At 43.7% G+C, this 14,084-nt stretch overlaps 1 pseudogene across 1 annotated transcript; it reads right to left on the bottom strand.

The window, feature by feature from the left end:
• Positions 1 to 297: 297 nt before the first annotated feature.
• Positions 298 to 4,407, bottom strand: LOC146854223 (importin-4 pseudogene; annotated as a pseudogene). The gene has a single exon (XR_014981171.1). The product of XR_014981171.1 is annotated as an importin-4 pseudogene (transcript).
• Positions 4,408 to 14,084: the final 9,677 nt, after the last annotated feature.

Below are 14,084 nucleotides of genomic sequence, written 5' to 3'. Positions count from 1 at the left end.
GCTGAGTTACATTTTGCATCTTATAATCTACGTAAAATTTCCCTTAAATGGAGACTTACCAGACCAAACTTATTACAATCTTAAATAAACTATATTACAGAAAAAAAAAACTATATTAATAACACTGGGCACTCATGTAAAGTTATTATAAATAAACCGAGAAATAAGATTAATTTCTATAATTGAAAATGATGTTGTTCATACCTTTAAAACTCCACATTCACTGTTTAAGGTGTACCGAAAATACTGGCAGAAGATGTCAATATTTTAATTGTTCATTTAATAATACAAGAAATATTTTTTTTTTTCCAAGAAATAAATTTTTAATGCATTCTTTATATTTCATATGTGTTAGAACAGAACAAATGTTGTCTAAAATCAATTTTCATTTCAAATTCAGCACACTCCGCCCAAACTTTAAATGTGGCTGCAAAGACAAATAGGAAAATAACATATCTAGGTGGAATAAAGGGTGATGTAGTGCTCATGGCATTATTGCAAACAACAAAATTGAAGAGCAAATAACTGGAACTGAAACATAGATAAGATGAAGATTCAGGTTTCAATGGGGTGAGAGATGGGGAAGATGAGGATCCGAGACTGTCCCAGGAACAAGTGAGGGCTATGATGCCTTACACTCCTATCGTCAAGCTTACAAGGCCTTGTTTGCCAATGGGATGTTCAATGACTGGGATGGGCCAACTGCTTGCTGCTCCAACAATTTCTGGCACTCAACCTATAGCTCATTTTGCCATGGGACAACAGCCCTCAATTAGATAGTGCCAAGTTAACTTTGCCCACAGCTTCTTGTGGAAGGGGCATCATTGCATTTTGAAGTTCTTGAGGAAATCTTTGTGCTACATCCTTCAAAAGCAAAATCAGAGATTCCTGGGTTTCTGGTTTTAAATCATTGGTTCCAAGGACATGGCCAGAGATCCGCACAATATCCGCAAGATGTTTAATCACTTTCTCTGGACTTTTGCTGTACAGGAAGGTGATGCATTTAAAGACTGTTACATTTTCAGCTAAATCATCTTTCAAAGGCATTGCACGCAGCATTACTGGTAACACCTGGTCAAGAGGCACACCTTCGGCATTGGTGATAATCATGCGTGCAACGGCGCCACATATATTATCCATAGTACGAGCATTCTGCTCCCTTGCAATAGCTGCTGAGAGAAGTGTTAGGACCTTGGGGTACTGATCATAGGCAGCCTCTTTCCCCTGCTCCAGCAGTACACCAAGGCCAAATATGGCATTACTTCGCACTTCTTCATCTTCCTCTTTGGCACCAGACAGCATAACCGGGAACAGGCGGGGTAGAAACTGCGTGCAAGAAGTGCCTAGCTGCTGCACCGTCTCTGCTATGGTGCCAATGGCAAAAGATTTCTCGGCTAGGGAATTGTTAGGCTTTGTCTTACTGAGTAGGAGAGGAAGAAATCCTGCGAAAAAAGGAGCAAAAGCCTCTCCGCCGACTGCAGCTCCCACCAAGGGGATGCCCTCGCCTGCGTACTCCACCAGCATGGCATCAAATTCTGCCTGTTGCTCCTCATCATCCGGAGTATCTTCAGCCTCTGGATCCTGGCATGCAGTCTTTTTCTGAAGCACTTCCCGAATGACATTGCAAATCTCTGCGAGACGCCCTGCCTCTCGGACGATGTCACCTTTCCCCTCCTTCAACATCTCATTCATGGACTCCAGGATACTCATCACTACCAGTCGCTCCTTGTCCTCACGGACAGCCTTGAAATAGGCAGGGAAAACAACAGATATTATCTTCTCCAGTGCTGCTGCATTCTGTTCACTTGGGTTTTTCTGCCAGACACGGTAGACACCTCTGCAAAAATTGCAGAGGGCTTCATAAACTGCCTTTCTGACATTCATATGAGGGGCCTGCATGTGTTTGTACACTTCCACGAAACACTGGTCTAGGTACGGCATGAAAACATAGCTGGCATGTAAGGCAATCTCTCCAAGGGCCATACAGGCATCCTCTTTCTCATCGATATAAGCATTCTCCACACTGTACCCCTCAATATCAGGATATTCATCCTCGTCAATGCTGGTGTCTTCTTCAGCCGGAGTTTCATCTTCATCTTCAAAGAGCATGAAGGTTTTATTTTCGCTGTAGTGAGGCACTACTCCTTCTCTGGATTTTAGAGACATAACCATCAAGGTGGTGATATGTTCCAGGTGGGAGGCAATACCATCCTCCATGATGAGAGAAAGTGCAGCAAAGAGGCTGTACGTGCATCGTCGAAGGTCAGGGTCATCCACTTGGTTGCAGAGATTAAGACCAAGTTGGCAGCATTCTTCTGATAAAGGAAGGAATACATCCTTACCAAGGTTGCGGGCTAGGATCCCCAGTGTCTCCAGAGATTGAATCTGGATAGGCCGCAATTCATCTTGAGTATTAACAAGATAACCCTTCAAGTGCTCAATGAGTGCTGGAAAGTATGGCAAGAGCAGATCCTCAGCTGCATTGGCAATTGCTCCAATGGCGCTGACTGATAGTTCCTTGGCACGATGTGTCCCATCTGGGGAGCGCAGTGTATTTAAAATTCGATCCATTAACGTAGGAAGATATTGGGCAATCTTGGGACCTAAATTTTCCACAAAATTCTCCAGTGCATAGTATGCCTTAGAGAGGTGTCCTGAGCGAGACTGTTCCAAGACCGCCAAGTAGTTCAGAAGAAGTGGCATAATTTCATCAGAAAATTTTATGATATCCGGCTGCAGATTTTCAGAAAACTGTCCCAGGGCAAAGAGTGCTGCGTTTCGGACGACAACATTATCATCTCCCAGGGCTTGACAGACCAAATGCAGCATGGGCTGTAGATGTTTGTGTCTGATGTGGTCTGCACATCCTTCACTAATCACTGCTAGGCACATGAGGGCAGCTTTACGCTGATACGGATTCCCACTCAGCAAAGCTGGCTCCATCAGCTGGCTAAGTTGTGGGAAGAGCTTTTCTGGTGGAAGGTGCAGAGCCAGCATATCAATCACCTGAACAGAGAACTGTTTGGGGCTCTGGACTTCTGCGTCTAATTCGAGTTCAGCATCATCCTCATCATCCTCAGGGTCCATCTCTCCAGCTGGGGGCTCAGCACACATGATGGGGAACAATGTGTTTAAAATCTGAGGCAACAGTTTGTGCTTTAGAATGGATTTTCCCTTCAGTTTGATCAGGAATGAGATGCAAGATAATGCTTTCACACGCAGGGCATCCCCCAGCTCGTTCTTTGCTGCAATCTGAAGACAGAAAGTGACTATCTCCGTCAAGTGTTGGGCAATGATCGAGGCTTCACTTTCCATCAGTTCGTCAAACACCTCCATTGCTTCACTGGCCTGCGTCTCGTCTCCTATGATTAATTCTTTAATGGCTGCAATGATTTTGGGGATCAGCGACCTCATCTGATTCATTTCGTCCTTGCCCATGTACTGTGCCATGACTGTTATGGCTTGGATAGTGTAGAAGAGAACAAGTTTATTCTCTGTGTCTTCCAGGGTATGGTGGAATAGCCGCAGCAAGTCCCGGAAGTGTGGTTGGAATGCCTTGGTGCAGGAATCCAAGGCTGTGCTTAGAACCAAAAGACCAACCTGTCTATGCTCAGGCACATTGCTTCGTGACATCTGTTGCATGTACTGGAATATCTGAGGCCATTTATCCAGAGTCTCATTCTTCAGCATGACTGAAGAGAGCTGAGCTAGAGCATGACGGACCTTGTGCTCAGGCTCCCTTTGAATGGCGTCCAGGACCAGAGACTTGAGGTTCTCCCGAAGCTCTGGGTTTAACTTCTTCCAGGTTTTTGTCAAGCGTCTCCTCACCAGCACAGCTGCAAACTGACGAATCTGAGGGTTTCGGGATCCAGTCAGAACTTCGCAAAGTGCCAGGAGCACAGCAGGGTCTTTGAATGCCTCCTTCAGCTGTGCAGTCGCCTGTTGGATAACCACGTTGTCAGGCTGCATGAGGCTGCTGAGGATGGACTCCAGGATTTGCGCCATCATCGGGGCGACGACAGAGCTGCGGTAAAGTAACAAGTATATTGGAGAACGGGGGTAGCGAAACGGTTTTTTGTCAGGGGGGTGGGGCACTTCTGAGAGGAAGAGATTTTTGCGCGAGGGAGTTGTCAAGCCGTTAGTTAACCGTCTACCTGCCCTCAGATAAAGTTTGTATGCAGTTAAGTGTGGTAAAGTTGCGGTTCCGTTAGAGGTGGGCTTCACGTTGAAAGGCAGATAGAGGACAGGAAAAAAGAAACGCTTAGCGTGTGAACTAGTAGTGTAGGGGTAGCGCACACGGCTGAGTCGCCGACGAAGGAGATCCCAATCCTTCAAAATGGAGTCATCACATGACCTGTCACACTCTGATTGGTTCCATCCAAGCCTCGCTATGAACACCATGCGTGATGACACACAGCGCTCTTTTACTTTTTAGCTCAGCTTTTAACACCGTCAGAGATGACGCGCAGCATGTATCCAATAGTCTAAGAGAGAAAAACAATGGCCATAACGTCATCCAGTGAGCAAACTGGAACGCAAACTGTAACGCAGGAAAGTTCCAAAAAATGGCCTGAAATGCTCTCAAACTGAAGATTTGACACGCAAACGCTGGAACGCAAACGCGCCACACCAGGCACTCTATCCTCCTCGCCGTAAGTTCCGTAATTTCTGTTCACTCGACACCTGCGCCGATGCAATTGATTGTTAATCTGCCGCCGGAGAAGATATACTTCTCTTTTCCTTTAAACACTGCCGCTGGAGGAGGAATCCGTCTTTTTCTGTGGAGATCTTTAAAAAAAATTATTCGAGTTCATCTGGTGTTGAGGTGATGTAGGGCCTGCTCGTCGCCAAATAGATGTGGTGTTTTACACCAAAATAACACAACACGATACTCTTGGATAACGATTATTTAAGATGGGTGAAGTGCCATCTCAAATAACCAGTCTTCACTCTGAATCGGCAAGTGCTACTGTTATATATTTATTTAACAGCTGAAGAACACTGAGTAAAACATCAGTAACTAGGGTGACCAACCGTCCGTAAATTTCACGGACAGTCCGTAATTTCGGCCGTCTGTCCGTGAAGGATTCTTTAAGGGACGCTATTTGTCCGTAATTTTAACCAGGCACCGGTCGCACCACCCTAAATGTATGTGTCTTGTAAACTGGAGCCTTGGCCCTTGCAGTGAGGGCTTGAACGGAGGCGCGCAACGCCATGGGGCTCAAGTGCTTCAAAGCCCCCCCACCTCCCCCTTCGTGTGTGTGCCCCCATGCGCGCGCACACAGCCAGTTTTTGAGATTATCGCAGTTGTACCCGAGTACTTCACAGGTCTTTAAAAGACCATTTACATGTTAACGAGGCTTTGTTTATTTTTTCACTCTTTCAACTCCACCAGGGGCATGGCGGAAGGCGACAAATCCTTTCTTTGGCTGCGGTAACCTTTGCTTACTGTCCTGCTGCGTGGATATTCTTTTTCTATGCAGCGCAGGAGAAAATAAGTTTGTTTATTTTTATTCACCTTTCCCAACCCCTGCAGCTGCATATCAGATCAGGCTGCGACACTAAGTTTGACTAATGGAGTAGGTAGGAGAATGTGTCATTATTTGTTTTTCTTTTTAAAATCTGTACTTCGTGTGTGCTTCATTTAATCAGTTTTTATCGTTATCATGGCTGATGCAGGACAACAACAGGACAATAAAAAAATGCCCAGATAACGCTAATGATCCTGCTGGAGAGGGCAATCATTTCTCTGTTAGTAGTTTTAAATGCAGATGAACTGTATTTTATGCGGAATCTCAGTGGGTTACTGTCATTGTGACAGAGATCCTTGTGTTACTTGCAGTTCAAAAGTTACAATCCTAACATAGGACAGTGACCAATGAACTGTCATCAAAGAGCTGCATGCAAACCTGAATGGTATAGTTAGAACTTCGCGTTTTTTGTTTTGTAATATAGTTAGAACTTCCCCAGTCTTTCATTATTCTAATGTTGCTAAAATGAGTATGTTTGGTCAGATATACATTTTTATCAGTAAAGCCAACCCCTAACCACTGGAGTACTCTTTAAATCCTGAGTTTGTGCTTCTCCAGACCAAACCCTCTTAAAATAACTGCCCACCAGTATGGATGGCGTGATTTGTACACCATGTAATCCTCATTGGCTTATGTGACATTCCCTGTAGGCTGAATTACATACTTGTATGATTTGTTGTCTCTGTATAATGTGTGCGTGGTGTAAAGTACTGACACACACTACACTGATATGAGTAGCGCTACACAACAAATGAAATGCATATGAGAGAGTGGCTACGTAAAGCGGAGGGGCACTGTTGGAGGGTGGCAGTGAGGGAATCCAAGGAGGAGGTAGTGGGAGGGGCTATGAAGCGATGAGGGGCACTGTTGGAGGGTGGCAGTGAGGGAATCCGAGGAGGAGGTAGTGGGAGTGGCTATGGAGCGATGAGGGGCACTGTTGGAGGGTGGCAGTGAGGGAATCCGAGGAAGAGGTCATGGGTGGAGGGGGAGCTACGGAGAGATGAGGGGCACTGCTGGAGGATGGTAGTGAGGGATTCTGAGGAGAAGGTCATGAGGGGGAGGGGCTACAGATAAATGAGGGGCATTGGTAGAGGGTGGCAGTGAGGGAATCTGAGGAGGAGGTCATGAGCGGGAGGGGCTATGGGGAGCAGAGGGGCACTTGTGGCGTATGGCAGTGATTATTGGTGCGGCGCCAAAAAAGACTTTCGCATCAGCGCTAAAGCCGGCCCTGTCATGGCCTTTCTGTTTTTGTTTATTTAATTAGCAGTCGGGTCATATGGGCTGCTCTGGAACATACTTTAAAGGGCATGCTAATTATATTTACTGCTATATTCAATGTTTTAAGTTTGAAGGTGATTTTACTGTTTTTACGGGGAAAAATGAAAGTGGAGCCCGATGATGCCTGATATGGGGCTGGGGCCCAAGGTCAGCTGTGAGATAAGGTGCACTGGAGAGGAGCCGTGGATAATCAAGCCTGCAAGGCAGTGCGTTGCGGAGTCTGGGGCCAGGTGGAGGTAGTAATGAAGAGGGATCCTCCATGAAGGCTCGAACAGAGGGAGCCCAAGTAGTGTCACTTGCCTGATACTACCACCTCAGAAACCTCCTCTTCCCATCAAAGGAAAATTACATAGAAAAAACAGTTTTTGAGAGTGATAATATTTAGAAAGAGATTTGGAAAAGAGTGCGATTTACTGGGCCTTGTAAGACTAAGAAGAGATAAAGGAGGGCCCTGAAGCAGGCCTGCCCAGACATATATGCGACAAATCGAGCCCGCAGTGGCGCACCCAAATGCACCCTTGGCCCACCCATATAAAAATTCCTGGAGCCTGACTCCGATGCCGTTGAGGTCAGGTGTAACAGACTCCGATGCAGTACCAAAGCTCAGATACCCAGCAGCATTGGAGAGGCACAGCGGGATGGCAACCCTCACACCTTCCGCCCTTAATGAGCTGTTAAGAGGTGTTTGAAGGTGACTGAGAGGGGGGGCTGAAGCTTCAGGCGCAGGGGCATCTATTAAGATGCAAACAGCCCTGAATGGTCATGTGTCTGCAATTTAGAGGGGCCTCACACATTCCCTTTCTGCCCAGGGCCCCAAACGTCCTAGAACCGGCCCTGATTACACGAGGCAGCACGTGGTGGTTCTCGTCACAGAGCTTAATTACTGTCACTAAACTTTAGGCAAACCTCGGTTCTTCAAGCATGCAGTCCATAATGTAATAAAATAAAGAAATGGCACAATCGCACCCACACTGATTAACAAAGTATGGAGGACAATCAGTTAAATCAGTTCTCGTGGAGTATCTCCTTTAAGTACTGTACATTATCCTGGGCGTAGTTTGCGAAGCAGCGCTACGCGAAGTCACTTCGCACTACGCGAGCTACGCATAGCACTTCGCGAACTGCGTAGTGCCCTGTTCGCACTGTGCAAGATGCCGTTTTCAATGATTGCACAGTGCGGACAAGCATCTGGCACTGTGCAATCAATGAAAACGGCATCTTGCACAGTGCGAGCTGTAGTTTTCTGTAGATTTTTACTCGAGCGGCAGTTTTCTCAATGCGGACTGGTAGTTTCTCATCGCGAGCAGTCGCGAGCATACGCGACCACTCGCAATGAGAAACCTGACCTCCCCGCGTTGAGAATCTCGTCGGGTGGTTTATTTTTCATGCTCGCGATCGGCAACTTGAGGTTGCTGATCGCGAACGAGGAAAAAGTCTCGCCAGGATGTCATTTTGCTTGCTCGCGGTCGCTAACTTGACGTTGAGGACCGCGAGCCAGCAAAAAATGACCGCTACGCGTGTTTGCACTGTGCTACGTGCAATTCGCGTAGTGCGAAGTAGCGCGAACTTCGCAAACTACGCGAGCATAGCATAGTGCTTTGCCCAGGCTTACTGTACATCACAGTGGGGGATGGCAAAACTAACATTTTGGAAAGAGAGCCTGTCTTCTCATTGTCCTGTCCAGGAGGGGGTGAGGAGCCCTACCCCACCCTGGAAGAGACCAAGATGATACTAGAATACTGCATGCCCACCCTGGTGGATCCTGTTCCCCCCCCAGTGATGGCTCTTGCCCCCACCCCTGTGATGGCTCCTGACCCCCCCCCCCCCCCCCCCCGTGGTGGATCCTGTCCCAGTCCTGGAATGGCTCCTGCAGCGAGGGTTAAGTTCTTGATGGGCCTCTTCTCAAAAAGGCTCAGCTCAAAATTAAAATGAAAAGGTGGGCGAGTGAGTAAGTGAAGGGATGGGTGGATGGCTGGATGAATAAGTGAAAGGGCGAATGGATGAATGATAGATTGAATAGATGGATAATGAGAGAGGATGGATGGATTGATGAGTGAGTGGAAGGATGGATGAGAGAAAAGGTAAATAGCTGGATGTATGGGTGGAAGGGTAGCTGGATAGGTAAAAGGGTGGATGGATGAGTGAAAGTATGGATGAGTGAAAAGGTGGATGATGAGTGAGTGGGTGGATGGATGAGTGAAATGATGGATGGATTGATGAATTGATAAGTGCAAGGGTGAATGGATGGAGAGATGAGAAATGGGTGGATGTAAGGATGGATGAGTGAGTGAAAGGTAGGGTAGATGGACAAAAGGATGGATAGATAAGTGAAGGAGTGAAAGGATAGATGGATGAGCGAAAGGATGGATGAGTGATCGGGTCAATGGATGGATTCATGAGTGGATGAGTAGATGGATGGGTGGGTGGATGGATGGGAGGAAGGATGGCTAAGTGAAAGGGTTGTTGGGGAGAGAAAGGGAGGATGGATGGATGACTGAAAGGGTGGATGGGTGGAAGGATGAGTGACTGAGTGGATGGATGAGTAAGTGAAAGGATGGCTGGATGGGTGAAAGGGTAAATGGCTGGATGGATGAGTGAATGGATGGGTAGAAGAGTGGATGCATGTGTGTACAGATGGATAGGGTGAAAGGGTGGATGGATGGATAATGGATGGATGAAGGGATGGGTGAGTTTAAATGATAGATGGAAGGATACATGATGGATAGGTTTGCAAATGGTTGAATATGTTTGGATATGGCTGGGCTTACGTATATACTATTGCGCGACCTCCTCTGATGTGTCTGTAAAACGTACCTATTGTCCTGAATTTTGACCTCCTGTCCTGAATTTGTGTCCTGAATTTTGACCCTTTGTCCTGAATTTTTACACTCACCGTCCTGAATTCGCACCAATGCCAGTTGGTCACCCTATCAGTAACAGAACAGCAAGCACGCACGCTCGCAGCTGGCGGAAGGTCACGAACCGCCTGTGACATGCCTTAAGTACTACACCCAACATTCCATATGACGTGAGAGTAAACTACCAATTAGATTACAGATTCCCTGCAAGTACACTAATTGGTAGATTACAATAGCCTTAAGCGGGATACAACATCTCCCTTTCATATCAAATAAACATTTGAACAATACGTATATATCTGAAGTTTATAGATGGACATGGGTTTGCATCAATACACAATAAAGTCTTTGTACAACCTTGGAAAACGAGATACTCTTCCAGAAGAGGTGCTTACATTCTCTTCTTGACTGTGACCCGAAACTTCATTTGCTAGTGGATTGCTAGCGCTTGAATTTTCTACTTCCACCTCGCCACCAGCATATGCTTCACCTTGAGATGCATTGTTACTAACACCCTCAAACGCTTCATCTGACTCTGGATTTGAAGTTCGGTTAATAACATTCTCGTACTGAATCCTCACGCTCCATCTTCTCCCTTTTTCTGAATCTCAAATCCCTCACTTTACTACCAAAATCATACCATACATTACTTTGATCGTCATCTGCATCGTTTCTTCTTTCTTTGTTTATTAGGTCTTTCTGCATTTCTTTCACTTTAACTACATCCGACTTGTGTCTCCAACCAAAATCTTGCAGAAGCACTGAACTGTTTGACACTTCTTTTGGCTCATAAAACTTTGACTCTCCTTTATATTTTACAAATGGTTTCTTGAGCAACACCCAGTCACCAACCATGATGTCTTTTTCAACCGCTCTGTGAACTTTATCATGATATGCTTTAGACTTGAGCTGTTGGTCTACGATCCTGTCCTTCACTTTCAGCTCTGAATCTTTCACGCCAATTCCTTTCAAATCGCTATCTTTTCTCAACACGAACCTTGGTGAAATTGAAGAGACACATTGTCTGCCCCTCATGAGAAAAAATGGTGAATACCCTGTCACACTGTTAGTTGTGCCATTGTATGCTTTGACTCTTTCACGAATGAACTCCTGTACTGGATATCCTGCAGCCAACGCTATTTGTATTCCTTCCTTCAAGAATCGGTTCACCCTTTCTACTTGACCATTAGATTTTGGCGAATAATATGGTGTTTTTTCCTGCACAATCTCATTATGTCTCAAAAATTTAACCATTTTTTCTGAGACTAATTGCCTACCATTGTCTGAAACCAAAATGTTTGGTAAACCTTCTATTGCAAAACAAGCCTCAAAATTTAATTACACAGTCTGAGTCAATAACAGATACAAATTTGTAATAGATCCATTTGCTATAATAATCGCTCAATACTATCAGAAATTTAGAATCTTGTTCTAAAACATGTAATGGACCTGCAAAATCAATGGCCACTTTAACCCATGGTGCGTTAGGAATTTGGACCAATTGCATTTCTTGCACCCTTGTCTTCCAATGCTTGTCAGATTTTAGACAAATTACGCAATTATCAACAAACATGTTAACATCAGCATCTAATCCAGGCCACCAATAATGCTCCTTTAACAATTTTTTTGTCATGGTAGATCCCAAATGGCTTTTATGAGCCTTGTCAATCAACTTCCTTCTTATTTTAGTTGGCGGAACGAACACATCTCCCCTTAAAACAAAACCATGGTCAATACACAGCTCATTTGCCACCTGAAAATATGTCTTGAGATCTGATGAAAGATTTCTAATTGGTGGCCAATTGTTTACAATATAATACTTTACCTTTAACAACACTGGGTCGTTGTCTATGTTTTCCAACCATTCTGCCTCATCTCCTACCTTTAAATCATTGTTTACATCTTTTATACAAGACACAACCCATTCTGTGTTTTCCTCCACTCTTGGTTCATTAAGATTTAAAGGTAATCTAGATAAGCAGTCTGCTCTTACATTACTTTTTCCTGAAATATGACTTATAGTGAACGTGTACTCTTGAAGCCTAGCCAAAAGTCTTACCAATCTGGCCGACAAATTTCCATTACCTCTTCCGTATCCATCCATTAAATATGTTAACGGCTTATGATCTGTTACAAGCTCAAATTGTTTTCCCCACAAATACATTTTTAGCTTTTCTACTGCCCACACACACGCGAGAGCTTCCCTTTCTATAGTGCTATAGTGGACTTCTGCTTCCTCTAGCCGTCTTGAAATAAAAGCGATTGTATGTGAATTACCTTTTACCTTTTGTGTGAAGACTGCACCAATACCAACCGCACTTGCATCCACCGTCACTATGTTGATTCCTTCGGAATCATATGGTTTCAATGAAGGTGCAGAAACAATAGCATGTTTGACTTTTTCAAAAGCATCATTCTGGCTCATAGACCATGCACATTTTTCACCTTTTCGCAACAGTGTGCGCAATGGTTCAACCACTTCTGAATAATTCTCAATAAATCGTGAATAATATTCACTTAACCCCAAGAACGATTTTAAGGATTCCTTATCATGCGGAACAGGTGCATCTTTTATAGCTCTTACCAAATCCAGTTTAGGCTTTATACCGTCTCCACTAATTATGTGGCCTAGATATTCAATTTCTGTTTGCAAAAACTTACATTTTTCTTTTGATACTGTCATACCTCTTTCATTTAGCCTACACAACACTGAATCTAGACTCTTGTTATGTTCCTCAACACTACTTGCATGAATAAGTATATCATCTTGGAATTTCTGTACCCCATCAATTCATTTTAAAATGCATTCCATCAGTTTTTGAAATACACTTGATGATGACGCCAAACCAAATGGTAATCTTCTGAACCTATACGCACCCAATGGTGTGATGAATGTCGTAAAATCTTTTGACTTTTCAGATAACTTGACTTGGTGATACGCCGACTTGAGGTCAATGAGAGAAAAATATCCTGATCCATTTGTTGCTGCCAAAATTTCTTGTATTCTTGGCAATGGAAAACAATCAACCACAATATTTTTATTCAACGACCTCAAGTCCGCGCATAAACGCACCTCACCATTTTTTTTTTAAATTAAAACAATTGCAGAAACCCATTCCGCCGAATCTGTTTGTTCAATTACTTCTTCCTTGACTAACTTTTCTATAACTTGTTGTAAATCCGATTTAACTGACAAGGGTATTGATCTTACCTTGTGTTTTATTGGAATAGCCCCACTCTTAAGCTTAATGTTATGTTCAAACCCAATTACACAACCAATTCTGTCTTCAAATAATGATGAATACTTGTTCAGCACCACATTTATGTTTTCTGGATAAGATACTACACTAACATCAGAAATAGAACACACCCAATCGTCATCCAAAATGATTGGGTCTTTTGCACCAGGTTTTAAAATTATTCCCAAACGAGCCAAATCCCTCCAACCAACTATATTCCTTCCTCGTTCTGCAACATAAACTTTAGTAGTGATAGATCATCCTTTTACATCCAAATCATCATAGAAATACCCCAACATGTTGATGTCAAATTCACCAAACGCTTTGGGATTCACATCAGAAGCTAAAAGATCAACTTGTGGCCAAAATTGCACATATTTTTGATCAGAAACAATCGTTATAGGTGATCCTGAATCTGCCATTATATTTAATTCAACATTTCCAATGTGTGCAATACCCAATGGACCTTTTATAGATTGATAATCATCACCCAAAGTCAATATTATATTAGAACACATCTCCTCGTCAAAATCTTCCACTGCATTGACTTTTACTTTTGAATATTTTTGTGCTCTGAAATTTTTACATACACCTGCAAAATGCCCTACCTTAAAACATTTCGTACACTTCTTTCCTTGTGCCGGGCATTCCGCGTAATCTGCTTTGTGATTTCTGGAACCACACCTAAAACAAATAATCGTGTTACTTTCTGAAATTAATAACATCTTATTCCGTCTGCCAGCAACACTTATAACTTTCTTATTATCCTGTAAATAATAAACGCTTGACTTGGTCCTGCTTTCAGTAGCAAGCACTTTTGAGCTTTCCAAAGATCTTTCAATTCCTTTTGCAATGTCAATAGTTTCTTCTAAAGTTGGGTTTTTACATGCTAATAATCTTTCTTGAACTTTCTTTTCAAAACAATGGAAAATGAACTGGTCACGTATGTACACATCAACCATTTCATTATAGTCACACTTTGTTGCTAAAACTCGCAAACATGCAATGTATTCTTCTATTGTTTCATCTTCAGACTGCTTGCGCATAGCAAAACGATGTCTGCCTATCATAATATTTGGTTCTTCACCAGACTGTTTTTCCAATCTTTTTGTTGCTTCCTGAAATTCATCAAGTGGAATAAACTGCCCAGGCTGAGCCTCCTATTCAGGTAAACTGTC

This window comes from Triturus cristatus, chromosome 4_1 (assembly GCF_964204655.1).
Source record: "Triturus cristatus chromosome 4_1, aTriCri1.1, whole genome shotgun sequence".
Lineage (NCBI taxonomy): Eukaryota > Metazoa > Chordata > Amphibia > Caudata > Salamandridae > Triturus > Triturus cristatus.
The sequence above is the reverse complement of the archived record's forward strand: the minus strand, read 5'-3'. Positions and strand labels throughout refer to the sequence as shown.